Source organism: Talpa occidentalis, unplaced genomic scaffold (assembly GCF_014898055.3).
Source record: "Talpa occidentalis isolate TD23 unplaced genomic scaffold, MPIMG_talOcc4v2.1 talOcc4.12, whole genome shotgun sequence".
Taxonomy (NCBI): Eukaryota; Metazoa; Chordata; class Mammalia; order Eulipotyphla; family Talpidae; genus Talpa; species Talpa occidentalis.
In genome coordinates, this window is record NW_023601212.1 from 41,215,933 (window position 1) to 41,234,998 (window position 19,066).

Sequence of the window (19,066 nt, forward strand, 5' to 3'; positions counted from 1 at the left end):
CCACCAGGCCTACTGAGTCATGCAGCCATGGTCAACCCCACCGTGTTCTTCAACATCACTACCCACAGCAAGCCATTGAGCTGATTCTCCTCTGAGCTGTTTGCAGACAGTTTCCAAAGCAGAAAACTTTCATTCTCTGAGCACTGGGGAGAAAGGATTTGGCTATAAAGATTCCTGATTTCACAGAATTCTTCCAGGATTTATGTGCCAGTGTGATGGCTTCACACACTGCACTGGCACAGGCGACAAGTCCATCTATGGGGAGAAATTTGATGATGAGCTTTGCATACAGGTCTGATATCTTGTGCATAGAAAATGCTGAGCCCATCGCAAATGGTTTCCAGTTTTCCATCTGCACTGCCAGACTGAGTGGTTGGATGGCAAGATGAAGAAGAGCATGAATAGTAAGGAAGCCATGGAGCACTTTGGGCCCAAGAATGGCAAGACCAGCAGGTAGATCACATTACTGATTGTGGATAAATCTAATAAATTTGACTTATATTTTATCCTAACCATGAGGCCAATCCTACTACAGCTCAGGAGAGCACCCCTTCACGCCTACCTGCTCAAAATATCCCCTAATCTTTATGCTCTCCCTATAGTTCTTTCGGGTCCATATTTTCCTTATCCTTTTCCCAACCCAGCTGTACTACAGAGTTAAGTTTATGGTTATGAAATAAAAAAATAAACAGAAAATGAGTAAGTATTAGAACGTTACTATATGTAGTCTATTAGGCAACCTAATTTGGTATTCCACCTAAAAACCTGGTTACCAAATAATACCTCACAGTATCACACAAGTGTATGCCAATAGCAGAAATTGACATTTCCTGAAAGAACATTTTGTCTTTGTGTTATCTTGAGTTGGCCATGGTTTTCTACCACCATTCTTTTTGCTTAGCTAATGATAAATAACTGTGGGTTTAACTTGTTATTATCAATTTAATTTGTTGTGGGTTCTTTGGCAAGTCCTACAGTGTTTAATAATACTCATTTGTATCAGCAGTATTTTTGGCCTATAATTTTTCAATAAGTAGACTTTAAGTCATGTATGCATTGAGTGAAAATAAGAATCATCTGTACTCTTACAGCTAAAGCAGATGTACCCACATTTCTCTAAGTTTGAGGATGCTTTTAGAATAAGATTCTATTTATTATCCAATTGCTTTCCACTGGGAAGTGGAAACAGGTAGGGTTTTGATTCCCTCCTAATTGTACTGGGGACAAAATAATTTCTTAGAGCTGATGGTGTAGAGGATTTTGTACATACCAGTTTTAACACATTGGAAAATTTATGTGGTGGGGTATGTATTTGAGAAACTGACCTTAAATTATGGAGGGTCTGAAAGGGACTGCCAACAGAGGTTGGCAAAGTCCTACAAAGGAACAGATAATTATCTTGGTGTTGTAGGCTATGCAAAGTGTATCACAACATTAGCTCTGTAGCACAAAAACAGCATAGACAGTATACACATGAATGGGTATGGCTGTGTGCCATTAAAACCATAATTACAAAAACAATCAAACAAATTTGGTTAGTGGGTCATAGTTTGCCAACCTCTGGTCTAGGAGTTTGGTCTTCTGTTGAACCCTTGATGTTACAGGTGTGAATTTCAGCTTCCAGCTGGATACCTAAGGGATGTATCATTGAAGGCCAGCAAGATAGAGGCCGAGTGAAGACATTCCTCCAAACACACAACAAAACTGATATAAAACAAAGCCCCAAAAACCATGAGGAAAAAAATGCCACCATAGACAATAGGAGCATCAGCCCGCCCCCTACAGCTATTGACTAGGGGACACACCAACATCAGGACTCCTAAGATTCAGCAGTGCACTGGATAAGGGGGTGCACAAGCAGTCACCCTGAACAGAGGGTGCATTGTTGGAGAGCTACAGAGGTGAGGGGCACAGAGTGAGGACTACTGGCTTGACTCTGAGGTTCATAACACAGAATAGCTGCAGGCTAAAGCAGATCAGAGCACCTGAACTTCCTATAGAAGAGGTTACTATTGAAGCCCTCACTGAGAAATCCAAATCACCTGCCACCCACCATGAATAAGTGCTTCACAGCAAGAAGCTCTAATTCCCGGGTCTCTTGGAGGTGATCCTTTGACACCTATTGCCCCAGTCCTCTTTTATACCCATTAGCCCTCGCTGGCACTAGTCATTGTCGCTCGATGATGATTCCACTTAGGGGATCCTCATCATTTTGATTCTTGATTATTCTATAGGTTGAATTGTGTCTCCCATAAATGATATACTTAAGTCCTAGTACTTTCAAATATGATTTCGTTAGGATTATTGCAGATGCAATTAACTAATACGAGGTCATGGTAAAGTACGGAGGGCCCTTAATCCAATATGACTGGTGTCACTTTAAGGAGAGGAAAGAGACATAAAGAACCAGGGGGAAACACCAGAAACAACCAGGTGGAAACTACAGTACTGCAGCTGCAAGTCAAAAACGCCAAAGTGGGGCCTTCCTTGTGGCCTACGAGTTAAGTCAGCACTATAACCTCTAGGGCCTGAGTTTGATCCCTGGCCAGGGAGCTGATCTACATGATGCAGCAGACCCTTCCTGTCTCGCCCGCTGCTCCCCTCAGCAGTATATTTCAGTAGATCTGCCTGTTCTGCTCCCCACTCTGTCTCTGGTGAATCCTCTCACCTCCCACACCTCTGGCCTACACCCCAGTTCTTGTATGCATAAATAAAAATCTTTTTTAAAAAATCCCCATCCAGGCCCTACCCCAGGCCAATTAAATCAAAATTTCTGAGTGGGACTCAGGCATCAGTAGACTGTTTCAGCTTCACAGGTGATTTCAATGTGTTGTCCAGCTGAGAATCAGTGTCTTAAGGGAGAGCAAAGCAAGAAAAACCTGGGAGCCTAAATGATTTCCAGGTACTGCTCTGCCAACCTGGACTCTTCATGTGGGGTGGGGAACTCTGCTTCTGCAGAAAACATCACTCATCATTTATAATATTAACTTTCAAAACCAGAGCAATTTTGAGCAACTAAAAAGATACATGCTATTCTGAGGTACACCATTTGTCGTGAGGCAACCAGGTGCAGGGCAGTTAGGGATCCAGCCCCTGACAATTCCTTAGGCCTCCCAGCCCCTGGCAAATCTTTACTTTGGGCTCTCCACCACTGTCCACTGCTGTCTGCCACTCTCTGCTGCACTGCCCTCTACTGCACACTGCCCTCTGTGACACCACCCTTATATGCTCAGTCTCTCAGCTCAAGTCTGCCCACTTACGCATGACCACACCATACTCCAGGTGTCCAACATCAGACATGAGTGCCCTGAGCCCACACTCCCAAGCTCCTGCTGCATTCAAGGCCACAGGTGATAGCCATAGAGGCCAATGGTGCAAAAGCCTGAGTAATCTTCATTTACCCTACAGCCAGTCACCTGTCAAAAGTGCTGGACTGCACTGGCCAGTAGTACCAATCACTACTGGTCACTAAAGTTGCAGTGTAAGTTGTTGGTCCACACCAACAGCAAAAAGCACCTTGAGACATCAGACCCAAGGCCTGGTGTTCCTTTCAGGTGACGTCAGAGGCAGGCCAGAGGCAGATAGCAGCCCCCAGCCTCTGCAAAATTCTTTGTCTTCTCTGTAAAGTTTTTCAGCCTCTCTTCTTCCTTCAGAGGTCAGCTGCTGGATGCTTCTGAGAATATCCACTCTGAGCAAGCAAGTGTCCAGCCCAAGCAAGTGAGTCTAGTAAGTCTGAGCGAGCAAGTCTAAAGTGCAGGAGTGTAAACATGCAGCTGTTGAGAAAGTCCAATCTGAGCGAGCCAGTCTGAGTAAGTGCAAGAATGCAGGAGCGCTGGTGTCCAAGCAAGTCTGAGAATATAGTCCGTCCAAGAGAGTCTAGTGAGTCCAAGTGAGCAAGTCAGAGAGTACAGGAGTCTAGAAGCCCAGGAACCCCACTGCCGGAGTCTGAGTTCCCCGCCTACCAGTCTAATTAGACCAGTTTCAATCCTATGGCTGACTGAACCATTTACCAATCAGCTCATAGCTCATACCTGATCAGTCCACTCCAGGATCCAGGCACCAAAATCCATTGGCCTCTCTACTACCTACAGGTGGAGGGAGCCACAGTGCTGGAGCTGGCCCCATGGCACCCAGGGGCTGCATGCCCTGGGGTGGCATATAAGGGAACCATTGCTGTCCACCATCACTGCTGGTCTGTACCACCAGCCTGAGTCCCAGGGCCCAGCCCTAGTTGGGCAGTAAAATGTCCAGCACCCACTGCCACTTGCACTACCCGCAAGCAGTGCTCTGGGGCCAAGCACCAGAGCTGTGGTCGGGAGGAAGGGGGAAGGGTTTCACATTTATTATTCTTTCAGTAAACATGCATTGATGTCACCACGTGTTCACTCTTACTGAAAGCTAAGTGTGTTATCAGGTACTGCGCTAAGTGCTTTGTAGATGTTAACTCATGAAATCTTCAAATACTCTTACAGTAATATTTTTCACCCCAAATTTTATTATTATGTATGTATTCATAATACATAATTATGTATACATACATAATTATTATGTATGTATGTATGTATGTATGTCTTCCCCATTTTATGTATGGGGAACTGTAGGTGGCAGGACAGGCCACTGAGCAGGTTTTCTATGATCCAGCAGACCAGGTAAATGAGTCGTCCTGGAGCCCTCAGTGGCTTTGCAGGCTTTTATTGGGATTTACCAGGTACACAGCAAGCAGGAGTACTGGGGGGGCGGGAGGCTGGCAGGCCTCGCAGCCCCCAGCAAGTCTTCACTCTTTCTGGGCTCTTAGGCATTCTCTCTGCTTCTCTGCTCTCGGCTTCTCCTCTCGGATTCTGCTGGCGTCCCCGCAACGCCACCCCTAAAAGCCCAGTCTCAGCCCAGGTGAATCCCATCTACGCATGCCCACACCCTACTCCAGGTGCCCGCCATCAGGCATGCATTCAGGACCACAGGGTTCCATCATCTATCCTAATGACAGGAGGGCAGAAAAGCCTGATACCTTTTACCTTACGTTACAGGAACTAAGACACAGAAAAGTGCAATTCATGCTGCTAGAAGGTGGTGGGGAAAGGAGTCAAACCAGGTAATACCACAAGCACACCAGATGAGCTCATAATTTAAAAAGTCACTAAGGTTATGAGAAGCTGATTTGACCAAAAGATAGAATAATCAACAGTCAATTTAATCTCTTTCCAAAGTCTTCAGCTACTGGAATTGTCAGATACAGGCAAAAAGCAGTCATAGGTGAAATAATTAAAGAAATTAAGAATGCAATCACAAAGATGATCAAACAGCCAGAAACTTTTGGGAACAAATAGAAAAATCTTTAATAGAACTTGTAAAAATGAAAAATGTAACTACTGAAATAAAAACTCAACTGATAAAAAAGCAAATTAAACACAGCTTAAGAGAAAATGAATGAACTAGAAGATATGATTGAAAAACTAACCATGAATGTAACACACAGTAATAAAAACACAAAATAAGTGACAGTAAGAGCAGTGAGGAATAAGATTATTTTTATTATATTTTTAAAATATTTTTATATCATTCTTCCTCTTTGCACAATGCATGCTTTCTCCTCTCAGGTATAGTTCCTGTAAAATTCCCACCACCAATTCACCCATGCACCATAACTCTAGTCCCTTGATTTCTTCCCTCCCCTGTTTTGATCCTCTTCCTCCCCCTCCCCTGCAGAGTGTCTTTGATTAATAGTTGCCTATTAATTTTGTTTTTTATTTATTATAAATTTTTTTCTGATCCCTTACTTGGTTCCCCTACACTCCTTCTATAAGTGAAACCATCCAATATTTTTCTTTTTCTTTCTGGCTTATTTCACTGAGCATTATCCCTTCCAACTCCATCCATGTTGCTGCAAATGGCAGTTTATCCTTTTTGATTGCTGAGTAATATTCCTTTGTGTATATATACCACATCTTCTTGATCCAGTAATCTATTTTTGGGTATTTGGGTTGTTTCTATGTCTTACCTATTGTAAACAGAACTGCAATAAGCGTAGGAGTGCAGGTGTCCTTTTGAGTTAATGTTTTTTGTGTTCTTTGGGTAGATACCTAAGAGTGGAATTGCTGGGTCATATGGAAAGTCCATTTTTAGTAGTTTGAGGAACCACCACACAGCTTTCCATAGTGATTAGACTAGTTTGCACTCCCACCAGCAGTGTAGGAGAACTCCTTTTTCTCCATATCCTTGCCAACATTTGTTGATTGCTGTTTTGTTTTTTTTAACATGTGCTGTTCTTGCTGGTGTGAAGTGGTATCTCATTGTGGTTCCGATTACAAGTGATGTTGAACATTTTTTCATATGCCTATTGGCCATTTGCATTTCCTCTTTGGAGACCTGTCTTTTTAGCTCTTTTGCCCATTTTTTGACTAGATTTTTTTTTTTTTTTGAGTCTTGTCAGCTCTTTGTAGTTCTTTGTGATCAGTCCCTTATCAGTAGCATGCGTTATTTCCACTCATATCCCATTGCTGAAATCTTGGTCCTGTAGCCTTGTAGAGGTGTGTTAGGGCTCTCACACGCTCCCCCAGAGGAACACAGCTGCATTTCTGCCATCCCACTGTCCAGCTGGGTTCTCACTTTATTGCAAGGGACGAAATAAGGTCTGCAGTTCTGGAAGGCTTGTTTTTTTTTGTTTTGTTTTTTTTAAGATTTATTTATTTATTTATACAAGCACCAGCTACAGTCAGAAACGCGGGAGGGTGAGAGAATTCACCAGAGCCAGAGCAGGGAACAGAACAGGCAGAGGGACGAAATACACTGCTGAGGGGAGCAGCGGCTGCGGCAGGAGAGGTCTGCGCACCATGTGGGCCTCTCACCGGCGGCCAGGGATTGAACTGGCTCTGCAGAGGCTGCGGGCAGCTTCGCAGCCCAGCGCTCAACCGCTGCACCACCAGGGGAGGCCCTCTGGGAGGCTTTTAACTACAGTTTCCCCCCACCTGAAAAGAGGGAGAGCTAGGGTAGTTCCAGTTGTCCAAAATTAAGAGAGTGATCGGAGCAAGGTCTGCATAATTAAAAGGGGACTCTCCCTCCCAGAAAGGAAAAAAATCCTTAAAAACCCTACTGCTTTACCCTACTGCCTCTTGCAGTGTTCTGTCCTGTCCCTTCCTAACAAATTTCATTCTGGCACTTCGTAAAATTCTTTTCTTGGGAGACACCAAGGACCTTCCAATGCCGCGGTCCTCAACACAGGCAAGAGTACTGGGTAACCTTGTGCCCTGCCCAGACTCATGGTAGCGCTAATACCAAAAGTGTGAAGAGTAAAATGTTCCTGAGACAGGTGCTGATGCCTGCCAGGGAGGGCAGGGGGTAAGGCAGAGCATGTTGCAGTTTCCTTACAAGTGATTTTACTACTAATAATAATAATAAAGCTAACATCTATATATGATGTGCCAGGTACTACTCAAAGTACTTTACTTGTTTTATTTATCAACATCTCAATAGTTTATTTTCTGTTAATGATAGGAATATTTTCTAAATAAATTCAAATAATTTTATAAAAGTGAATCATAAGCTAGAGCTAGAAAAGCTAACATACAGCAGTATTTTAAAATTTCAGGAGGAAGAAGTGGTTGGAAAGTCATCTATCTTTTTGAATAAAACAATGTTGGAATAAGGAAATTTTGAATAGGAAGCTGTATCTGGTTCTTTCATTTTCAAATGTAACAGTCCTTGATAGAGAAAATTCCACTTTTATGCATCTATTTAGATGATATATAAAAGGCAACATTTGGGTTATAGACTGTAGCAAGGGGGGAAATAAGCACTGTAAATTTAAGAAGAAATTAGTTTTCCGCTGATGTGAATTTTCATAAGTAAATCACTGGGCAAATAAATTCAGTATGATTAAGGTGACTAAGGCAAAAATGCTTAGCTTTGTTTAGCACATATATTAGTACATTTTCAAACAATATATCACCTCTACTAAAATTAACTAGCACAATAAGATTCCTAAAGCTTAGTTAATTATTAACATCACAAAAACCTGATTTTCATGTGAATTCTGCCAAATACTTTACTGTATTAACTCATTTAATGCTCAATTCTATGAGGTAGTTACTGTTATTAATCCCATTTTATAGATGAGGAAATAGGGGGCCTCCCTGGTGACCTAGAGATTAAGTCTCAGTGCTATCACCTCTAGGGCCTTAGTTTGATCCCCAGGCAGGGAGCTGACCCACATGGCGCAGCAGACCTCTCCTATCCCACCCACTGCTCCCCTCAGCAGTGTATTTCAGTCAATCCACCTGTTCTGCTCCCCACTCTATGGTGACTCCTCTCACCCCCACACTTCTGGTCTACATCCCAGTTCTTCTATGCATAAAGAAATAAAATAAATGAGGAAATAAAGATAGAAAGCCTAGATATTGTGACATGCAGGTAGTAAGTGGTACAGCTGGAGTTTTAAAATTCTAGTCAAAAGTCAGGCCTCCCCTGGTGGCGCAGCAGTTGAGCGTTGGGCTGCGAAGCTGCCCGCAGCCTCTGCAGCGCTGGTTCAATCCTGGCTGGCCGTGAAGGGTCCCACATGGTGCGACAGACCTCTCCTGCCATGTTCGCTGCTCCCCTCAGCAGTGCATTTCGTCAGCCTGCCTGTTCTGTTCCCCACTCTGGCTCTGGTGAAATCTCTCACCCTCACACGCTTCTGACTGTGCCCAGTGCTTGTATAAATAAATAAATAAATCTTTAAAAAAAAATTCTAGTCAAATGTCTTAAGAAAATTGGGACTCCCTGGTGGCGCAGTGTTGACCACTGGGCTGTGAAGCTGCCCGCAGCCTCTGCAGCACCGGTTTGATCCCCGGCCAGCCAGTGAGGGTCCCACATGGTGCGCAGACCTCTCCTGCCGCCCCCGCTTTTCCCCTCAGCAGTGTACTTTGTCGGTCTGCCTGTTCTGCTCCCCTCTCTGGCTCTTGTGAATTCTCTCACCCTCACACGCTTCTGACTATACCCAGTGCTTGTATAAATAAATAAATCTTTAAAAAAAAAAAAGTCTTAAGAAAATTCATTTCCAGGAACTTTCCAGAAAGCCCCATGAGAGATGGAGGCACCCGAAGGCATTGCCACAGGCTGCTTCACTCCCCCACCCCAGCCTTGGCTCACTCCCCTGGATGTAGAGATTGGCAAAAGAAATCATGATGTTTTGGAGGTCAAATCCAATGGTACCCAGGAAGAATTGAAGAAGGTTTACTGAATCTGGCCTTGAAGTCCTGAAACCGAGGGCCTGCAGCTTGGACTGCGGGACAAGACTGGCGTTTTCCCACCACTCCCTAAGCAGCAGCCATTGAAAAACATGGTGGTTTTCCTGACCACACCAAAAGTTGATGCCTATGGGCAGCCCCTCCTGGCACCAACCAAGACAAAATGTCCAGTCAGGAGGTATCAACTAAGACGGGGCACCCTAAAAGAGGATATAAGGGAGTGTAGGAGGATCTTGAGACTCACAGACTTCTCACACTCTGTAACTGGCCTCCAAAAAAAGAAAAGAAAAAGAAGACGCTTCTAGCATTCGACGTCCTAGGAGAGATTGAAGAGCTTTACAGCGACTGGTCCTGTTTCTGCCATCCCCTGAATAGAGCACCAAAGACCCTGAGCCTGGTATCCCAAAGAGCTGTTTATCTGGTCATCTGGCATCACCTCCCAGAGCTGCTGCCTCGGTGCTCTCCATCCCTTCAGACTCTTGCCCTGGACTGCTGTGGCAACATCTCAGCAACCCCACTTCTGAGCGCCTCCTGCTGCCACTGTGAGTTGGATCCCAGCCGCTGCTTACCAGCTGCCATGTGCTTCAGGCCCTCATTGGTGACACAGAGCCATCTTGGATGAGCAGTCTTTTGTGGGTGTCTTCTGAACACTGTGGACACTATCTAGGGTGAGATGCCAGTCACCTGTGACTTTAAAAACTCTTTGTTGCCCCTGTTTGTTAAATAACCCCCATTGTTGCTGTTCATGAACCTGAGTGGTCTTGCAATTGTGCACACAGGTGAAAACCCACAAAGAGTGACCTGTCCTCTATCGGGCACTGTCCTTGGATGGCTACAGCCCCTCAATAGCCCTGTTTCATTACAACCCTGATAAGAGTCCAAATGAAGGAGAGTTTAAACAGATTTCTCAATCTTATGAAGAGCTCTTTAATGCAAAGAAAAGGCACTTATATGACAAAGGAAAAGAACAAGCCATCAAAGAAGGTGGAGCAGGTGGTTGTTTGGTCTCCCCTAAGGGCATCTTTGATATGTTTTTTGCAGGAGGAGGAAGGATGCAGAGAGAAAGGAGAGGGGAAAATGTCTTTCATTAACTTTCAGTAACCTTAGAAGATTTATATAAATGGTGCAAAAAGAAAGCTAACTCTGTGCTCACTTCAGCAGTACATATGCTAAAATTGGAACGATACAGAGAAGATTAGCATGGCCCCTGTGTAAGGATGACATGCAAATTCATGAGGCCTTCTGTATTTTTAGCAGAGTGAATGGTGATAGAGCACTACGATGATGGGAAAATTATGGTGACTGCACCTGAGGAGAGAAATCCTATGTTGTAGAAAAATAAACAAGGATGTTTAAAAAAATAGAAAGTTAGTTCTGCAGAAGAATGTGATTTATGACAAATGTGAAGGCAGAGGTGGTAAGAAAGGAGCAGGGACTGGAATGTAAATAAGAATTCATCAGCTAATGTGTGGAGATTTCTGGACCTACTAAACATAGAGCTTCCATATGACCCAGCAATTCCACTCCTAGGTATTTACCCAAAGGACACAGAAACATCAATTCCAAAGAACACCTGCACCCCTATGTTTATAGCAGCACTGTTTACAATAGCTAAGCTTTGGAAACAACCCAAATGCCCAAAAATAGATGACTGGATCAAGAAGATGTGGTACATATATACCATGGAATATTACTCAGCATTCAAAAAAGATAAACACATGCAATTTGCTGCAACATGGATGGCGCTGGAAGGGATCATGCTCAGCGAAATAAGCCAAAAAGAAAAAGAAAAATACCGGATGGTCTCACTCATAGCAGGAATCTAGAAAACTTAAATAATGGACCAGGAAAATGAAAAACTATAAGAAAGTGAAAATCAAAATCAACAAAAAACTATGAACCAGAGACACTTTTAGGGGGGCGGGGCGGGAGGGGAGGGATTGGGGTCAGAATGGGGGCGGCAATTGTATGGGGAATATAACAATAAAATTTATAAAAAAAAATAAATAAATAAATAAATAAGTTTAAATATTAAAAAAAAAAAAAAAAAAAAAAAAAAAAAGAATTCATCAGCTAAGACCCAGAATGGTTCAGTGACTTCAATCTTTGACATGGAATTTCAGGACCATGGGGAACAGATCAGTCCTAAAGATAGATATAAAAGCTGCATGGAAGGAACATTAAGAGAAGAAAAATTTAGAAGTTCATATTAACAAAGGCATGAAAGATGACTAGAAAGTAACACTCCATGGTGAAGGAGACCTAGAACCAGGAGGTATGAAGGTACACCCATTCATTGGTTTAGATCAGAAGGACCACACCGCCTTTACTAAGTGAGACCTTTTTTGTGTGTGTGTGTGTGTGTGTGTGTGTAACCAGAAGACAGGAGTTTGGACCACCTCTCGCTACCAACTGCCAATAAAGTGGAGACAGGCATTGAATCTTTAAGGTGCACTTTAATCAGACAGCCAGCAATCTGGAAGACAGGACGGGGAACTAACACCCTAAATAAACCACCTTCATATTTCATTTCCAGCTGCCTTTTTATAGTGAGTTGAACAAGATGGTTCAGGAGTAAGCAGGCCTTCCCCAATGCCAGAAGATTGTGATGTCTAGCCCCCAGGACACCTGGCCTCAGGCTCGTCCCACTGTGCTGAGGCTAGTCTTCGGATAAGCACTGGCTGCCTGCATTCCTCCAGATGTGTCCTTGCCTGGAAAATTAACTCAGAGCAGACAGGCCATAAACAGTATGTGTGTGCAGATTTCCTACTATACCAGCTTAGTGTCTCACCCGATTTCTTCCCCATCCCTAGACCCTATCATATGAACATACAACTAACTGGTTGAAGCATTATTGTGTGGCTTCCAAAAACAAGTATCCACTCTTGAAAACTGAACCATAATAATCACCTCTTGTTACCGGGTTTTGGGGTTCCTAGATATTTCTGGGTTTCTTGGTCCTTGACTATGACTTATATATTGAATTCAATTTCCTTTACCACATCTAGGTAAAGGAAAGAAAAGTTTATGAGAGATAGGATGAAAATACACCTGGAAAGAAGTGCAGGCAGGCAGAGTCCTGAGAAGAGCTTCTGTGAGGGGAGGGAGTGTGGGGGACTCCTGTCTTAAATGAGGTACAGGAACTGCTTATTCTGTCCTTTCCTGGGGTGTGCTGTATAGCTGCTTCCGGGGTGTTGGTTTTCAGTCCAGGCAGCAATTTCTAAGTCATTCCCACCTCTACTGTGCTTCCAGGGAATAGTTTCATCAGCCCCAGCAACAGGTTGGGGTAGAGGAAAGCATTTGGCCAGAGTTGCAAGGCCCTTTCCTAGGGGGGCAGGAAGGAGAGCGATTAGGGTTTGGGGCAGAATTGCTTGACTTGTTTAAGGGAATTGCTTCATCATCCAGAAACTGGTCAATTTCAAAGAATTCTCTCCCTCTGGGTGCTTCTTGCTCTCCCTCCTCAGGTTTCATCACCCCCGCCTGTGGCTGGGGTGGAGGACTGCCTTTCTCCCCTCTGGGCATTTCATGGCTCTCCCCAGGCTTTATCAGCTCTGGCAAGTGTTTCCTGGGGTCCTAAGTATTGTTGGCCATTTAATTTCTTTAGGCAGCACCCTCCCTGCTCTAAAGTGGCTAACATTCTCATTCAGGTCAGATTGTCAAGCATGGAGATATCAAGTGTGTGCTAAATGAAGGTACACCCATTCATCTTAGACCTTACGAAAAGGGTCACTTAATCATTAATTTTAAGGTAAATTTTCCTGAGGATCGTTTTCTCTCTCCTGATAAAGTCTCTTTGCTGGGAAAACTCCTACAAAAGGAAAGAAGTAGAAGTCCATCAGATAGAACTGGCAGACTTTGATCCAAGTCAGAAAAAGTGATACTGTCACAATGGAGAAGCTTACAAGGACAATGGCTATCGGCCCAGGTGCAGTGTTGGCTGTCAGGCCTCTTCTTGGGGCCAGTGAATAACACTGCTGGCATTTATATGCAGTTGTGAATGAGTGAGGAACTATAATCACTGTGCTCACTACTTGTAATTGTTTTTGTTTTTAATAGTCATTTATCATAGTGATTTAAAGTTGAATGAAGAATAAACTCAAATACAAAACTCAAAAATAAACTCAAAAACAAAAAAAGGAAACCTATTCCCAAAAGGTTATTTTGCATTCATCTGCAAAGTAATTATTTGGGGAAAGGTAAGGACATTCTTAGGATGTTGAACAAGAAAACTAGCAAAGCAATGGATTTCCAATTTAGTCCAAAGAAGACAAACTGTTCTTGAAGAAAGAAAAAAAAATCCTCTCCCTGATTCATTTCTAAAGGCAAAAGCTTTGAGAGAGCATTATCCATTTACCCCTGGGATCAAGTCAGAGCAATTTCAAACTTAGGGTCTAATCTTTCTGCCAAATATGGGTTCTGTTTCTAACCCCATTGGCTAGAAATCTTCAGAATCCAAAGAACATTCCTTTGGTCCCTAGCTTACAGATGCTGAGAGCAAATATATTTGTCCCCGGGGAAACTTGACAAGGAAAAATCCAAGACTGCCTTATTTTTTTTTTTTTCCCGCATGTGTGGGACTCTCGCCAGCGGCCAGGGATCAAACTGGCGCTGCAGAGACTGCCGGCAGTCTCGCAACCCAGTGTTCAACCGTTGCACCACCAGGTGAGGCCCAATACTGACTTTTTTGCCACCAAGCTGCTTTGGGAATTAAGATCATTAAAAGCTAATAGCACCTGTTAGGCACTTAGTAAATGTAGCTAATCAGCTTCCTACACATGGGGAAGTATTCTAAATACACCGCAGCAGCTAAATCCCACGGTGACTGCAGTACTATCCATCTCCCTCCTGTCCAGGTAATTAGAAAGAACTGGATAATCACCTTGGCCAAATAGTGGAGGTAGTGATATATCACAACATGTGATATAGCCCAAGCTGTGTGTCAATATCAGAAGGTAAAAGTACTTTCAGGCTGAGAAATATCACAGTGAGCATGATTCATAACAGAAGCTGAAATTCATCAAGACAGACTCTGTGGGAAGCCTTTCTGACACAGATGCAGTGAAGGTGTCTAGAGTGGACATGGGCTGACCAGTTAGAGGTTACATTCTCCTGGCCTCTCTGGGCCTAGTTGTATACAGATGATATGATCTTGCCTGTGGAATGTGAACCATGCACATGCCTAAGAACTGGAATGTTGATATACCCACAACCAGGTCTCAAACTATCAGACAAGTACAATGCCCTGAGGAATAACAGAGCATCCAGCTGGGAGGAACCAGGAGCCTCAAATAACAATATGTGGGACAACTCTGCCCTGCCCACCCAAACTGCTCAAGGAAGACTGTTATGTGAAAGAGAAAAACAACCCTCTGTGCTCTGTAAGCCACTGTAATTGGGGGTCCTCTTTGTTACAGCATCTTAACATTTACCCTAATTAATACAACAATCTAGTTCATTTAATCCTCATGACAATCCAACAATATCAACGCCATTTTGCAAATGAGGAAACTGCTACTCAGAATCTTAAGTAATTTGCCAAAATCCTAAAACCCAGTGATGTGAATAGAACTGGAAGTCAGGTTTATCATGTTCCAAGGCTCATGCAGAAGGTTCTAATTCAGTAGGATCCCAATTTGAGAAGCAACAATTTCAACCACTCTACTCCCTACCTTCCCTAAGAGTTGGGAGCTAAGCATCCAAATTCTAGTTCCAGATCTCTAAATGACAAAACAAAAGAAAAATGATCCCTTTTCTGTGCTGTTCCTCTCTCCTGGGAATTAGATGGTTCATGTATTCAGGGTTTTTTATATATTCAGGTTTTTTAAATAGGCAAATTCTCTTTCAAGCACCAGATTTCTCTTAGAAAAGTGACACGCTTCCAAGGAGCAGTCACCATGAAATTGTGAAATCTGATGCCACTTTCTGGGGAGCTTGTGACAGCTGTCTCACCCTGTGTCGTTTCTTAGTCTAGCTCTCTAACCCAAAATAACACTCATTGAGACTGCTTGGAAAAGGTAACACAAGTCATTCTGTGCTGATTTTAGCAGGCACATCACAACATGAAGGTAGAAACACCCTCACCCTAGAGGGATATTATAGTCAACAGCAAAAACCACTTCAGTCCCCAAAATACTTGGAAAATGTATTCCTGTTGCAAACCCAACTTCAACTTGAAAAATCAGTGCATTCTAAAAGTAAGCCAAATTCCATTCACAAAATAGAAGTACAAATCTCCAGCCAGTATATGAAGAACATTCAATAAAATTTAAACATTTTCCACCTAGAAAATGGGCAAAAACTAAAAGGAATATTAACACCCAGTGCTATTGTTGGTGAGAAGAAAGAGCACTCTCATTTACTGTGTTACAGGCGACAGAATCCCAAACCAAAATCACCTAATCAAAAAGGGAAGTGTCAGGGAGTGTGCCAACTGGTGACTGGGTGGCCCAAGGATAAAGCTGGCCCCAAGCACCGTCATCATCACCCTCTCTCTCTCTTTCTACCTCTCTCTCTTTTATTTCTATCTCTCACCTACTGTATGTTGGGTAGGAATCACCCCCCATAACCTAACCACAATAGCTATGGTAAAGAGGATTGTATTTCTTGAAATGCAGTACATCTGCCCCTCTGAGTGACTGTACAATGCCCTCTGCTGTGGGTGGAGTACATTTCCCGCCACACTGACAATGGGCTTGCTCATATGACTTGCTCTGTGTTAGCAAATGTGTCTACATGACTTCATCTAGTTCTTGCACTCCATTATTTTGTTAGGGGAAGCTGCTTCTCCAAGAAGTTGCTTCCCCTTTATGGCCGCAGAATTAACAAATGTGGAGCAAACTAAACTCAACCCTCAACTTGACATCAATTGAGCCAGACAAGTCACAACTTGAAGCAGAACCACTCAGACAAACCTTGAACAGATCGGATGGACCCAACTGAAACTGCAGATCCACTAGCATAAGAATAACAGGCTTATTGGGACTAAGTCACTGATATTTGGGTGGATTGTTACACCACATTGTTGGAGGAAAAGGTCAACAATACAAAAAGCATCACTTTAGCATCCAGGCACTGCATGGCAGCTGAGTCATTATCCGCACACAACCCAGCCTTCACTTGCAAGAGCATTACTTGCTGATACCAGCAAAAGGAATAAAATCTTATCTGAAAATGTAACAAAAGAAAAGCTAAAAAATATATGGCTACATGCATCAACAGAACTGGAATTTTTTTTTAAAGATTTATTTATTTATTTATATAAGCACTGGGTACAGTCAGAAGTGCAGGAGGGTGAGAGAATTCACCAGAGCCAGAGTGGGGAGCAGAACAGGCAGACTGACGAAGTACACTACGGAGGGGAGCAGTGGGCATGTCAGGAGAAGTCTGCACGCCATGTGGGACCCTCGCCAGGGGCCAGGATCGAACTGGGCCGCAGAGGCTGCGGGCAGCTTTGCAACCCAGTGCTCAACCGCTGTGCCACCGGGGAGACCCCAGAACTGGAATTAAATCTAGATGTAGGATTGTTTCCAAAGCTTAGCTATTGTAAATAATGCTGCTATAAACATAGGGGTGCAGGTGCTCTTTGGAATTGATGTTTCTATGTCCTTTGGGTAAATACCTAGGAGTGGAATTGCTGGATCATATGGAAGCTCTATGTTTAGTAGGTCCAGAAATCTCCACACAGCTCTCCATAGTGGTTGGACCAGTTTCCACTCCCACCAACAGTGCAGGAGAGTTCCTTTTTCTCCACAACCTCGCCAACATTTGTTGTTGTTAGTTTTTTTTTAATATGTGCCATTCTCACTGGTGTAAGATGGTATCTCATTGTAGTTTTGATTTGCATTTCCCTGATTACAAGTGACATTGAACATTTTTTCATATGCCAATAGATGACTGGATCAAGAAGATGTGGTACATATACACCATGGAATATTACTCAGCATTCAAAAAAGATAAACACATGCAATTTGCAGCAACATGGATGGACCTCGAAGGGATCATGCTCAGCGAAATAAGCCAGAAAGAAAAAGAAAAATACTGAATGGTCTCACTCATAGCAGGAATCTAGAAAACTAAATAAGGGACCAGGAAAAAGAATAACTATAAGAAAGAAAATATCAAAATCAACAAACAACTATGAACCAGAGACACTCTATGGGGGATGGGGGGTGGGGAAAGGAGGGATCGGGGTCAAAATAAGGGGGTTGTAATTGTATGGGGAATATAAAAATAAAATTTAAATAAAAAAACTTAATAAAAAATAATTAATAAATAAATAATAAATCTAGACGTAGGATAGTTTCTCTCAGTTATCTGTATTCAATGAAAGTTGTAGCAACTGTTCATATCCGCTACATGTAAATGCTTAAGATTTCCCTGAGTTTGCATTCTTTGGGTTTTTTTTTTTTGGCGGGGGAGTAAGTCTTGGCCTTCTAAATCTGAAGTTACATTGCAAAAAGGCAGCTCTCCTGCCCACCTGTGACTATACAGGTACATCTCCTTTTCTTTCCCCTTTTCCTAATAAACCTGTCCTTTTAAAATATTTTTTAAAAAGTTACATTGTGACTGTTTGTAGACAGGAAGAAAAATGAGCATCATCACTGCATTTTTGCATAAGCAAAGCCAGCCAACCTCTGTGCAACAAAAAAGAAATCCATTTTCTGCTTCTATTTCTTGACCAGTCCCCGTGAAGAGGCAGTGATTCAAGACCTAGGTTCTGTGGAACTCAGTGATTGGCACAGGGGCGATGAGACACCTATCAGCAGGTTGGCAGTCTCTGCTTACAGCGGGCTGTGACTCAGGAGGGCACACAGAGTTCCATTATCCCCCTGAGCAGCCAAGCCAGGTATGGTGCCAAGCATCGCAGGTGCTCCGGAACTGGAAGCTTGACAGCTTTCATCCATTTGAAGTTGTGCTTGGCAGAGAAATTGTTCAGCCTATAGAGATATTGACAGCCTTGCCGTTTCCAAATTGGGGTCAGAAAATGGAAAATCTCCTTGGATGGTGTCAGTGGACACATAACGGGCATGCATTAGCCCTTTGTGCTTTGTGCTCAGAAATGTCTGCAGTCCCATACAGTTGCACACTGAAGGGAGATGGAGAACTGCCAAGTCCTCAACTGGTTTCAAAATATTTTTTAAAACCATTAGCCATTCTGGGTTTATGGCACAGGCACTTCTTTGATTTTCTTCCCTTGCTTCCAATGACAAATCAACTCAACCATTTCTAGGACATACAGCTTTAGTAAGGGGTCCCTTTCTCTGCACTGCAGGAGACGTGAAGATTGTGTTGGAGTTGTTCCAACTCTGTAAGATTCCGCCTTTCCAAATTGTGCTTTCTTCACACACACACACACACACACACACACACACACACAAGCTTAGGTTGGATGCATTTAACATGTTCAATCTGCTTTGAGAGTATCTTCATTAAATCCCCCAGAAGTCAATCCTGAGACAAGGATTTGAGGATTAGCAGACTACTTAGGAAGCAAACCCAGGAAGCATCAGAAAAGAACAGAGAAGTAAGATGGGAGGAGAGAAGGCAGCCAAGAAAAAAATGCATCAGCAAGAGAGTTAAGGCTGGAGAACTAGAGCTCAACCTCTTTGGAAAGTCTGGGAGCTGGGTAAAGCACACTCCTGAAAGTTACCCCACCAGAAGGGGCAAGGGAGCTGGGGCACTGGCCCACCAGCTCCTGTTAGTCAGCAGGAAGAGCTACTCCTGGGAGATCTTTACTCCTCCGCTCTGGCTGCCAAGGTGGAGGCAAAACAGACTCAGGCTACAAGAGAAAGCCCTGCTGGAAATGGAGCGGTGCTCACTGGAACATCAATTGAGAAGGGGAATGTGTA

General features: G+C 43.3%; 1 non-coding gene and 1 pseudogene across 1 annotated transcript; both read left to right on the forward strand.

Annotated features, from left to right (window-relative positions):
* Nucleotides 1–385: 385 nt before the first annotated feature.
* LOC119242159 (dnaJ homolog subfamily A member 1-like) lies at nt 386–13,183 on the forward strand (annotated as a pseudogene).
* LOC119242510 (U6 spliceosomal RNA) lies at nt 10,364–10,470 on the forward strand. Its single transcript, XR_005124508.1, has one exon. It is a non-coding gene; the product is annotated as a U6 spliceosomal RNA (small nuclear RNA).
* Nucleotides 13,184–19,066: the final 5,883 nt, after the last annotated feature.